This window comes from Pristiophorus japonicus, chromosome 9, assembly GCF_044704955.1.
Source record: "Pristiophorus japonicus isolate sPriJap1 chromosome 9, sPriJap1.hap1, whole genome shotgun sequence".
In the NCBI taxonomy this organism is placed as follows: domain Eukaryota; kingdom Metazoa; phylum Chordata; class Chondrichthyes; family Pristiophoridae; genus Pristiophorus; species Pristiophorus japonicus.
The window spans coordinates 224,785,166-224,798,441 of NC_091985.1; the positions used below are offsets into that span (position 1 = coordinate 224,785,166).

General features: G+C 44.8%; 1 pseudogene; it reads right to left on the bottom strand.

Moving 5' to 3' along the window:
* The window catches only part of LOC139274173 (zinc finger protein 585A-like), a 101,260-nt pseudogene that overhangs the window by 35,151 nt on the left and 52,833 nt on the right, over positions 1–13,276 (bottom strand).

Below are 13,276 nucleotides of genomic sequence, written 5' to 3' on the forward strand. Positions count from 1 at the left end.
GATCAGCCACGATCTTATTGAATGGTGGTGCAGGCTCGAAGGGCCGAACGGCCTACTCCTGCACCTATTTTCTATGTTTCTCTCCAACCCTCCCTCACCCCAACTCCTCTTTAACCCCAACTCTCCAATCCCCCTCCCTACTCTCCAACCCCCCTCACCCCAACTCTCCAAACCCCTCACCGCAACTCCTCTTTAACCCCAACTCTCCAATCCCCCTCCCTACTCTCCAACCCCCCTCACCCCAACTCTCCAAACCCCTCACCGCAACTCCTCTTTCACCCCAACTCTCCAATCCCCCTCCCTACTCTCCAACCCTCCCTCACCCCAACTCTCCAACCCCCCTCACCCCAACTCTCCAAACCCCTCACCCCAACTCCTCTTTCACCCCTACTCTCCAATCCCCCTCACCCCAACTCTCCAAACCCCTCACCCCAACTCCTCTTTCACCCCTACTCTCCAATCCCCCTCACCCCAACTCTCCAAACCCCTCACCCCAACTCCTCTTTCACCCCTACTCTCCAAACCCCCTCCCTCCTCTCCAACCCTCCTCACCCCTACTCTCCAAACCCCCTCCCTCCTCTCCAACCCTCCTCACCCCAACTCTCCAAACCCCTCACCGCAACTCCTCTTTCACCCCTACTCTCTAACCCCTCCTCATCTTCCATTCACTTCAATTGAAAAGAGATAGACAGGTTGTACCAGTGAGGATTTGAAATATATTTACAACAGATTCTAGATGTTCTTAGAGTCCTGATCTTTCTCTATCACTTGAGGAGTTAGATAACAGACTTTCTCCTGTGATTATAGAGCTGGAGTAGTGAGCCGTGATGTGTTTACTTGTTCATCTTGTTGACACTAAATCATTGCCAATTATTTGATGTGATCTGTATACTTGTATGTAGTTTTTTTTTTTTTAAATACAATTGCTGAATGGATTCAAATTTAAATTGAACCCAGGTTTGCAGGCGTGATGCTCCAATCACACATCGAAGGTGAGAGAGATGCTGTGAGGCACATACTAAGTCCAGCAACTGAAAGTGATTAACAGACTGGGTTTTGTGTTCAGTGATCTCGGGCGTGTTACCGATACCTTCCCTGGATAGCAAGGCTAGGAGAGGCACTCTGGAAGGTATGGGAAGCTGGGACTTGTCCCGGAGAGTAACCGAAGGTCTGAGAACTGAAATAATCTGGAGTCAGAAAGGAGAAAAGGCTCAAAAATGATAGTATAGTATTAGGCCGTCCCTCGTATCGAGGATGACCCACTTCCACACCAAAAATACATGAGTTCACAGGTGTTTCAATGAGGGAACTGACATTCTAGGTCCCAAACTCCATGCTGAAGGGTGGAAAATGCCTGTGCATGGATTCTTTTAACATGGGGTGGCCGTTGTACACCAGCCACCACATGGGCTTGACAGAGCTCGGTCTTGATCCAGTGGCAAGGGTTAACCAAGACTCTGCTGCACGGACCTAGTGCACACACATGCTCCTACTATCCATAGATCGCAGTGTGGGCTGGCCCGTGCTGCCCCTGGGCCCTCGCCTCTTCTGGGCCCTGAACCCTCACCTCACGACACTCCTGGGCCCCGATCTCTCACTGCTCCTCTGCCCCAATCAAAAATGGAGCAGTCAGAAACAGGTCATTAATTGGTCTCCTCTTATCTTGGAGACATCAAGTAACAACAGTTATTTGAAATATCAAAATATTAAACTCCTGCCTAGTTGAAGGGTTATCAGCAGAAACAAACACTAACTAACAGAATGAACACTGTTCATTAGGATGTGAATAAAAGCAGCAACAACAGCAGAATCTAACCCCTGCAGTCACTTGTGAACTCGCTGGTGTGTCAGCAGGTCGGATGACACAGTGAATCCCTTCCCACACTCCGAGCAGGTGAACAGTCTCTCCCCAGTGTGGACTCGCTGGTGTACCAGCAGGTGGGATGAATGAGTAAATCCCTTCCCACACTCAGAGCAGGTGAACGGTCTCTTCCCAGTGTGAACTCGCTGGTGTACCAGCAGGTTGGATGAGGTACTGAATCTCTTCCCACATGTGGAGCAGATGAATGGCCTCTCCCCAGTGTGAATGCGTTGGTGTGTCAGCAGGTAGTATGAATGAGTGAATCTCTTCCCACACTCAGAGCAGGTGAACGGTCTCTCCATGGTGGGACTGCACTGATGAACTTCCAGATCAGAAGGGTAATTGAATCCCTTCCCACAATCCCCACATTCCCACGGTTTCTCCGTGGTGTGGGTGTCATTGTGTCTCTCCAGGTTGGGCGATCAGTTGAAGCCTCATCCACACACACAGCACATGTACGGTTTCTTCCCGCTGTGAATGGTGCGATGTTTTTTCAGGCTGTGAAACTGGTTAAAGCTCTTTCCACAGTCAGTGCACTGGAACAATCTCACTCGGGTGTGTGTGTCTCAGTGCTTCTCCAGTCACACTGATGTTTGAAATCTATTCCCACAGACAGAACAGACAAACATTTCTCCTTCAGCATTCAAAGTCCGATGATATTCAGGTCCTGAGTGTGGAAGAAAGAATCTATGAATCTATGGCTTATGGAAAAGGGAAGGGTTAAATTCTGTTTTTGTTATGCTTAAAGAAATAATAGGACTAGAAAAATAGCCACGCTTTTTTAGCCTTGAAACTTAGAGATGCAATTAAATGACCATCTGGTATTAAAAAGGAGTCTCCTTTTATTCTGCTTATCAGACTGTGAACAGAGAGAAACTATGCAAGGACAGATAGAGTGTGTACCTCCCAAGACGACCTTTGTAATCGCGGGACTAATGAATAAGATTCCTTTTCTATTTCTGTATTCAATTTCTGTATAAAGATAGGGACAATTTGCTTGTACAGCAGAGTTTTGCCTTGGTACGGTCCAAGCAGGCTCTCCGAGATATATCTCGCTTTTTAAAAATAAATTCTCTCGAAGTGCACTTCTGAAAGTTTCCGCCTGAGTTAATTTAAGCTAAATATTTCCTCGACAGATTCTGGCGTAGTCCGGCAGGATCTCTAAAAAAAAAAAAACGAGATCCAAAAGAACTAAATTTAACTTTTAAAGAGAAAAGAGGAATTTTAAGGACCTTCCTAGCTGAAAGGAGGAAGGTGCCTAGGCCGTCCTAGCTGAAAGGGGGACGGGCCGCCGAGATCCCCTGGAGGGGGTGAGGCATAAGGTAGCTACCACAAAGAAGCTAAAATAACAAAAAGGCAAAAGGAGACCCCGAGCTGAGCAGAAAAGAGAACACCGGTGAGCGCTTTGTAAATTATTGTATATTTTGTAGGATTGTCCTAACTCTCATTTCAGAAAAGATCGCGAGACGTTGCACCCGGCAGAATGGGAAACGGCTCAAGTCGAGCAGGGCGCTCGCGCCCAGCTCCTAGAAAAGGAAAGAAGGACGACCTCTCAACTGAAAGAATGAAAGTACATCCTAAGACTGAGAAAAGAATCAGTAAGGTAGTAAAGCAACGAGAGAAGGTAGGAGATCCCATTGTGCCGCCCGGCTCGCCGGCGGACACTGTAATTAAAGAAACAGGAGACGACAGATACGCGGTAATGTTTAGTAGCGATTTGTACGGTTGGTCTGATGGGGATTGGCCATATGGAGGAAGTTTTAAATTGTCCTTAATTGAGGAATGGAGACAGACCACCAAAAATGGGGCGGGGGACCCCACTTGGGATAAAGATTATATGGAGAATTGTTTTAAAAAATGGACAGAGGTGGCAAAGAGGCACCAGCCCCCTAAAAATAAAAAGAAAGAGGAGGAGGGTAAGGAGAAGCCCCCTCCCTCTTACAGCCCCCCGAGTGCCCCGGTTTTGACTGCTTCCCCTGTCGGCTTATACCCCCGTCTTCCAACCACCAAGCCGGATGATTGGCAGGAGATTATAGAAATAGTGGCCGCTCAGCTGGATCAGGCCTCTAGGCGACGAGAAAAATCCACAAAACCCACCAGGAAATCCACAAAACCCACCAGGAAATCCACAAAACACACCAGAAAATCCACAAAACCCACTAGAAAATGAAAATGGAGACGGGGGGCGGGGGGAAGGAGTCGTGGATGATAGCACAACCCCTGCCCCAGGAATGAATACCAGGAATACCACAAGACAGGCCGATTCCTCCACTACCCCCACGACACAAGCCCCCCCGTGTAATGATCGGAACAACGGCTGTCCTAAAGCCCTGGACACCGGGAGAAGCTCGGGATATGATATCAGCTGCCCCTAATCCTGTTAAGAAGCCAGTAGCCTTTCACAACTGGCTTGAGCAAACCTGTACCATTTATAACCCCCTCCCCGGAGATGTGAAATTATTACTGCAGGCAGCATATGGGTCCTCTTGGCAAGGTGTAAAAGATATGTTCCCTATACCCGCCGGCGAAAACGGAGATTGGCGGGAAAATAGAAGGAAATGAGTCCCGGGAACATTGGTTGCAGCACCGGGGCAAGGATGCCATATTAAAGGGAGCTAAAAAGCATGGAGATATAGGGGAAGTCACCCGCTGCTTGCAGAAAGCAGAAGAATAGATTTTGCAGGCAGATGGAAAAACAGTTGGGACGAGCATGCAGGAATACCAATGGATCAAAATGAACCTTTGGCAGTGCAAACCTTGTTAAATTGTATGTTGCCACAACAAGCAAGAACATACAAAATAAGGGTTTTGGACTGGCAAGGAAAAAGTTGGAAAGAGACAGTTACAGTACTGGCTAACATGGATAGAGAGGGACTATTTACCTATAAGGAAAATAAGGCTAAAACAGGTCAGTAAATCAGCAAAAGGGACGAGGACAGGCACAGAATAATCAGCATAGGGATGCCCCGGAGGCTTAGTGGTACAGGCGGCAGCCCTCCGCTTATCGGCAGACATAGAAGAAAACCCTCTGGCAGTAGTAAAAGTAGGAGACACTTGTGTGAAGTTCCTGGTGGATACCACTGCTACTATGTCTTCTGTACCATCCTCTGTGGGATTACCTGTCAGCAACACCACCGTCTTAAGTATGGGTGTGGCCGGTATCCCCATGAAAGAATTTTTATCTGAACCTACCAAATTGATAATTGAAGGTCAATCAGTTAATGATGAGACTTTGATAGTCTCTAAAACAACACCGCTCCCTTTATTGGGAAGACAGACTTTGTGCAAACTAGGAGCCACAATTTATTGCACAAAGGAAGGAATGTTCATGGAGCTCCCTCCAAATAATATTCATCAGTTCTTTAATGGGATTAAAGAAGAGAAAAGGGAGGATAACAAAGAAAAGGCTGCCCTCTATTGTTGGCAATTGATTGGCAACTTCTATTCCCCCTTGATACATGAAGTTATACAAAACTTAAAAGCTAAATTTGACTCTAATACTGAAGAATTGATGTATATAATTTTGACAAGCTTTGAGGCAGTTCAGCTTCACTGTACAGCCTGGTACACTCGCCAAAAAGCTGAAACTTACCAGTGTTTGGTACAAGCCTTTTTAAATAGAGAAGAAATAGTAGAAGCTACGCCCCGCATTTATTTTGGACCAGAAGGATTGGGGGTAGCCATGGATTTGACACCCTTACAGCAGTAGCGGTATAGAGAAGAGAACTCGACACCCCATCTGACATTGGCTGTAAAACCTCCAGCGAAACCTAAAGATATGGGTCCGATGATTGTAGGAATAGAAAGAGAAAAACAGCAACACGGCTATCAACCTTGGGCAGTAATAAAATTGCAAAATGTTCAGATAGAATTTGTCACCCGCACCAGGGGGATTCTCCAGTGGAAAGGTAAAAATCATGCCTCCACTTTTGAAAAACAGCAACCCCCTGAACAACCAAGCCCTAAGCTGCCAATGGCATTGAATCAAGTATCTCCTGAACTTTGGGCAAAGCATAAGAATCATGTTGGGCAAGTACATTCTGCAGTACCCCATCGGGTACAATTGATAAAGAACGCCGTGTTACCAAGCATTAGGCAGTACAGACTGCCTCCAGAGGCAGAAAATGGGATAGAGCCAGTCATTTCTGCATTGTTGGAACAAGGAGTTTTAGAAAAGACACAGAGCCCGTGTAACACTCCGATACTGCCCATACCAAAGGTTAATAGGCCGAATGAATGGAGATTTGTGCAAGATCTGAGAGCTATTAATAAGATAGTAGTCCCTATCACCCCTGTGGTACCGGACACCAACATTATACTATCTGCTATCCCACCAACAGCAACTGTCTTTACTGTAATACACCTGTGTTCAGCTTTTTTCTCTATCCCATTAAATCAAGAAAGTCAGTATCTGTTTGCTTTCACCCACAAGAAGCAGCAGTACACATGGACCAGGTTGCCCCAAGGATACACCGAAAGCCCCGCAGTATATGCAGCAGCAGTAAAAAGAGACCTCGAAGACTGTTCATTATCAGACCAGTCTGTACTGCTGCAGTATGCGGACGATTTGCTTGTGGCTTCTAGCCACGGATACAGATGCATGCAAGATTCCCTGAAACTGTTACAGCACCGATGTGAAAGAGGGCACCGAGTGTCGTTACAAAAGTTACAATTTTGTCAGACTCAAGTCCAGTACCTGGGTTTTCACATATCTAAAGGGCAGAGGCAGCTAGGACCAGAAAGAATTCAGACAATTATCGAGAATGGGATGCGGTCCTAAGAACAGCTGCCCTAAATGATGTCCCACCCAAGGTGGAGTGGACCCCAGAGAGAGAGGAGGCATTTAAACAGTTAAAGAAAGCCATTACTAATGCTCCGGCGTTGGGACTTCCGAATTATGGTAAACCTTTTCAGATGTATGTGAATGAGAAAGAAGGATTTGCAACAGCAGTACTAACCCAAGAACATGGTGGGGGAAATAGACCAGTTGCTTATTATTCGGTTTTGCTGCCTCCAGTAGTAAGGGGAATGCCAGCATGTCTACGTGCTGTAGCTGCTACTGCGGTCATGGTGGAAAAGTCGGTACCTATTGTTTTGGATCATCCATGTACTGTCATTACAGCCCATGCTGTGTTATTACTTTTGAATTCAGCTGCCACACAACACTTTACAGCGTCTCGAAGAACAGGTTATGAAGTATTACTGCTGTCACACCCTAACTATACCTTTCGACGTGCACCGGTAGTGAACCCAGCCACCTTCCTCCCTACTAAAGAAGTAGAGGATCCAGACCAGCATGATTGTCTGTTAACGGTGAAAGTAGCCACCTTACCAAGACCAGATTTGCTCACAGAGCCCATGGACAATCCTGATCTTATTCTCTGTACGGATGGATCATCACATAGGCCGTCGGATGATTTGTTTTTGGCAGGCTATGCTATTGTAAATCTCCACGAAGCATTCGCCCTGCCTCCCGGAACCTCGGCTCAGGCTGCTGAATTGTTTGCCCTCACTAGAGCTTGTATAATAGCTAAAGATCATACTGCTAATATCTATACTGATTCTAGATATGCATTCGGTGTGGTCCATGATTTTGGACAACTGTGGAAAAACAGAGGCTTTATCACCTCTGGTGGAAAGCATATTAAGCACTCTCAACTGGTGCTTAATCTATTAGACGCCATTCAGTTGCCAAGTAAGGTAGCCATTATCTAATGTGCAGCTCACACAACCGGTGAGGATGAAGTATCAGTAGGAAATAGGAGAGCTGACAAAGCAGCCAAACAGGCCGCTTCGGCACAGGCAGACTGCCTTCAAGCAGTCTCAGTTTCCCCTCCACAGGTACTTGACATCCAACAACTTAAAACAGCCCAACAACAAGTTACCATGCAGGAAGGAAGAACTTGGGAAAACCAGGGTTGTTTTCTAAAAAATGACATTTGGTATCACCCTGATGGGCGAACTTTTTGCCCCTGTCTCGCCTAGCACACGGTCAGGCTCACATGGGCAAAGGAGGGATGATACATGCTATTAATGCACAGTGGTATGCACCAGGAATAACAGTAGTAATTGAGAAAGTTGCTAGAACATGCCAAATTTGTCAACAAAATAACAGAGGTAAAAAACCTGCTGGATATGATCATCTACCCCAACCAAGTATGCCCTTTGAAAATGCCCGAACAGTAGTAAAAATTCTATTTAAAGAAATAGTACCAAGATATGGGATACCTATGGGAATCAACAGTGACAGGGGAACCCATTTCACCGGAAAAATAGTGCAAAACCTTGCAGAAGCGTTAGGGTTCCAGTGGAAGTTACATATACCATATCAGCCACAGTCCTCGGGAATGGTAGAAAGAGTAAATGGGATAATAAAATCTACCCTTACCAAGGTATGTCAGGAGACTGGACTGAAGTGGCCAGAAGCCTTACCATTAGTATTGTATACAATGAGAAACCAGAAAAACCGAAACACTGATTTCACACCACATGAAGCCTTATTGGGAAGACCAATGCCTACTGGCGTAAAACCACCACTGTCAGATGAAAAAATAGCATTAATTTGGAATGATGAAAAATCACTAAAGTATGCTCAGGCCATGTGTGAAATAGCAAGAAGTCTGCATGAACAAATAAAGCAGACACAGGTGCCCCCGTCGGAAGGAAATATGCACCCTTTCAGACCTGGAGATCAAGTGTTAGTAAAAACATTAAATAAAGAATCCTTTTCTCCTAGGTGGAAAGGACCGTATCAGATAATTCTCACAACACGAACCACTTTGAAGTTGGAAAAGCACCCGAACTGGGTGCATGCAACCCGCTGTAAATATTATTTCCCCGACGAATTACAGCCGAAGGAAAAGGCATTGAACCAGGACATACTACGGTCGCCCGACTAAGAAAACAGCCATCTTCTCGCTGAAGAACTGTACCTGCTCTTATATTAAATATTTGGACTTGAAAATATTTCCCAAAATTCACGGACGGATGTCAGAGCTCATTTGTGTGCCAGTTTGGGCCTTTATTATTTGGGTCACTGTTACTATCGTGTGGATGTGTTGTTATTGTAACGACTTATTTCAAGAGTGGTATAGAAACAAACAAGAAAGGGAAGATGGGAAGGGACTCTTGGAAAAATTATAAATGGACGTTAGGTATACTGATCATTTTAGCGACAGGGAACTCCCGGCAGGAGGAAGAAGTCCTAAAAGAAGGAAGAGTATGGAAGGGAAAGTTGTAAGGTAGGGAATTTTACGGCACGATGTGAGGCATGTGGAATGAAGGAAGAAAGAGGGGAGTTCCAGTTTATATTGGGGAAAGGGTATCAGTTGTTCATAGAATACCAGGCCGATGTGTGGATGAAGTGTACCCACAGCACGGGGAAAAACAAGAGATGGGGGTACATAGGAGGGCCGGATGAGAGAAAAGACTTCCTCCGTTATTCATATACAAGTATGGTGGTAGAAGGGCAGCGGATGTTGTGCATGAATAACACCCCGGTGAATGGAGGAGACCCATTTGTGGTAAAATGGTCAGTAAAAGAATCCGGCCACCCAGAAGACCGAGACCCGGGACACCTAAAAAGGATACTGACCACTTGCATCCCAGTGGTAAGATCCCCAGGTGTATTAAATCTAACAATACGAATTAAATATCCCCCAAAGAAAGAAGATGGTTGCCACACAACCAGTGTTAAGGTATCTTTTGAAAAAGAAAGACCCCAAAGAAAGAAACGGGATGTATTAGAGACTGTGTTAGGTGCAGTGGGAGCAGGAATAGGAGCATTGAACTCCATGGATATCGAGACCCTACAAAATAAAATCCAGGCCGTCGGAGGACTGGTAGGGGAAGATATAAAAATCAGAAATGCCTGGGATGAAGGATTACAGCAGTACTGAAGCTTGCTATACACCCCATAGTAATCGTAGGTGTGGTTATGCTTGTATTATTAATAATCCTTTGCGGAATGTGGATAAAATTAAAAAATTTAATTAGTCAAGTAATAGGCATGCTCTCCGAAATAGAAAGAAAAGGTATATACATGAAAGGAAGGTTAAGTCGCTTAGAGGAAAAGGTTGATGAAGACGAATATCTCCAAATGCGACCCTATCCTGAAGGGTATACACCCCCTTTTGCTCAAGAGAATACAGGAAATTGTGTTGATCTAAAAAATAAAAAGATCAACAAGGAGGGAATTGTGGAAGAAAGAATCTATGAATCTATGGCTTATGGAAAAGGGAAGGATTAAATTCTGTTTTTGTTATGCTTAAGGAAATAATAGGACTAGAAAAATAGCCACGCTTTTTTAGCCTTGAAACTTAGAGATGCAATTAAATGACCATCTGGTATTAAAAAGGAGTCTCCTTTTATTCTGATTATCAGACTGTGAACAGAGAGAAACTATGCAAGGACAGATAGAGTGTGTACCTCCCAAGACGACCTTTGTACTCGCGGGACTAATGAATAAGATTCCTTTTCTATTTCTGTATTCAATTTCTGTATAAAGATAGGGACAATTTGCTTGTACAGCAGAGTTTTGCCTTGGTACGGTCCAAGCAGGCTCTCCAAGATATATCTCGCTTTTTAAAAATAAATTCTCTCGGAGTGCACTTCTGAAAGTCTCCGCCTGAGTTAATTTAAGCTAAATATTTCCTCGACACTGAGGAATCGAGTGATTCGGTCAGAACTTGATGCGAAGTTTGGTTTGAGTTTCCAGTCTGCAAATCCTGCCATTCTAATACCCTGGAAAGGAGTTTACAGAAACCATTACTGCAAGTACAGGACACAAATTCAGAACAGACAATTGTAGAATCCATGGAACATTCTTGCCTCTCTTGTTCCTCCACAGCTGTAAACCCTCATCCCATACACTCTCCGTCCTCCCTGTGCTGAAATTCAAACACATCGCACGTCTGAAGACACCGTATCCTCCACTACCAGTTTTCATCACCAACTCTGTCTGGGTTCAGTTCTACACTCTCTGGTTCCCCTCCCTCTCCTCCCCTGAAGGTGCTGACTCTGGCTGGGTTCAGTTCTACACTCATTGGTTCCCCTCTCCTCCCCTGAAGGTGCTGACTCTGTCTGGGTTCAGTTCTGCACTCACTGGTTCCCCTCTCCCTCCCCTGAAGGTGCTGACTCTGGCTGGGTTCACTGGGACCGTGTAGCCCCGCCCACACTTTGCTGTTTTGCAAAGATGGCCATGCATGCGCTCTACATCTTGATGAATCTCGGTGGCGGCAAACAAACCTGCAGCTTTCCTTTATTAATAACAATAATAAGAATAACTTTTATTGATATAGCACCTTTAATGTAGTCCAACGTCCCAAGGTGATTCACAACAGTGTTACAAGACGAGTTAGCCTAACATCTGTCACAGGACATTTGGAAAAGCATAATTCAGTCAAGCAGAGTCAGCATGTTTTTACGAAAGGGAAATCATGTTTGACAAATTTACTGGAGTTCTTTGAGGATGTAATGAGCAGAGTGGATAAAGGGGAACCAGTGGATGTGGTGTATTTGGATTTCCAAAAGGCATTCTATAAGGTGCCACATAAAAGGTGACTGCACAAGAGAAAAGTTCGCAGGGTTGAGGGTAATATGGCTAGAGGATTGGCTAACTAACAGAAAACAGAGAGTCGGGATAAATAGGTCATTTTCCAGATGGCAAACAGTAACTAGTGGGGTGCCACAGGGATCGTTGCTGGGACCTCAACTATTTACAATCTATACTAATGATTTGGATGAAGGGACCAAGTGTAATGTAGCCAAGTTTGCTGATGATACAAAGATGGGTGGGAAAGCAAGTTGTGAGGAGGACACACAAAATCTGCAGGGGATATAGACAGGCTAAGTGAGTGGGCAAACATTTGGCAGATGGAGTATAATGTGGAAAAGTGTGAGGTTGTCCACTTTGGCAGAAAGAATTAAAAAGCAAATTATTATTTAAATGGAGCAAAATTGCAAAGTGTTGCAGTACAGAGGGACCTGGGCATCCTTGTGCATGAAACACAAAAAGTTAGTATGCAGGTACAGCAAGTAACCAGGAAGGCAAATGGAATGTTGGCCTTTATTGCAAGGGGGGATAGAGAATAAAAGCAGAGAAGTCCTGCTACAACTGTACAGGGTATTGGTGAGGCCACACCTGGAGTACTGCGTACAGTTTTGGTCTCCGTATTTAAGAAAGGATATACTTGCATTGGAGGCTGTTCAGAGAAGGTTCACGAGGTTGATTCCGGAGATGAAGGGGTTGACTTATGAAGAGAGGTTGAGTAGGTTGGGCCAATACTCATTGGAGTTCAGAAGAATGAGAGGTGGTCTTATTGAAACATATAAGATAATGAGGGGGCTTGACAAGGTGGATGCAATGAGGATATTTCCACACATAAGGTGAAACTAGAACTAGGGGACATAGTCTCAGAATAAGGGGTCGCCCATTTAAAACTGAGATGAGGAGAAATTTATTCTCTCAGGTGGTTGTAAATCTGTGCAATTCTCTGCCCCAGAGATCTGTGGTGGCTGGGCCAATGAATGTATTTAAGGCGGAGATGGACAGATATTCGAGCGATAAGGGAATAAAGGGTTATGAGGAGCGGGCAGGGAAGTGGAGGTGAGTCCATGATCAGACCAGCCACGTTCTTACTAAATGGCAGAGCAGGTTCGAGGGGCCAAATAGCCTATTCCTATTTCTTATGTTCTTCTGTTCCCATTACACAGTACCAGATCCAAGATAGCCTGCTCCCTGAATGGTTCCACAAAGTACTGTTCAAGTAAACTATCCCAGATACACACGATGAATTCTTCCTCAAGGCTACCTTGGCCTATTTGATTTGTTCAATCAATATGAAGATTAAAATTGCCCATGATTATTCCCGTTCCTTTTTTACAAGCCTCCATTATTTCTTGATTAACAGTGTAGCTATAGACTTTGCCCACCAGTGAGTGTAGTATTTATTCTGTATCTGTCAATCTCTGGTTAGTGAGTATGGCTTTTCCTTTATATCTGTAAGTTTATGGTATGGAAGAGAGGTTTTCACTCTGTGCCTGTCAATTACTGGTAAGTGAGTGTGGGGTTCATTCTGTATCTTTCATTCTCTGGTATGCAAGTGTTGGGTTTACACAGTCCTTGTCATTTTCTGATATGCGAGTGTGGGTTTTACACGCTATCTCTCAGTCTCTGGTATGTGAGTGTGAATTTTTCTCTGTATATAACAGTTTTTGGTGTGTGTGTGGATTTCACTCTATTCTCATCAGTCTCTGGTATGTTAGTTTGTGATTCCTCTATCCCAGTCAGTTTCTGTTATGTGAATGCGAGCTGTATTCTGTACCTATTGGTTTCTGAAATGTGAGTGTGCATTTTAATCTGTCCATATCTGGTTCTACTCTGCGATTGTGGGTTTTCCTCTGGCACTGTCAATT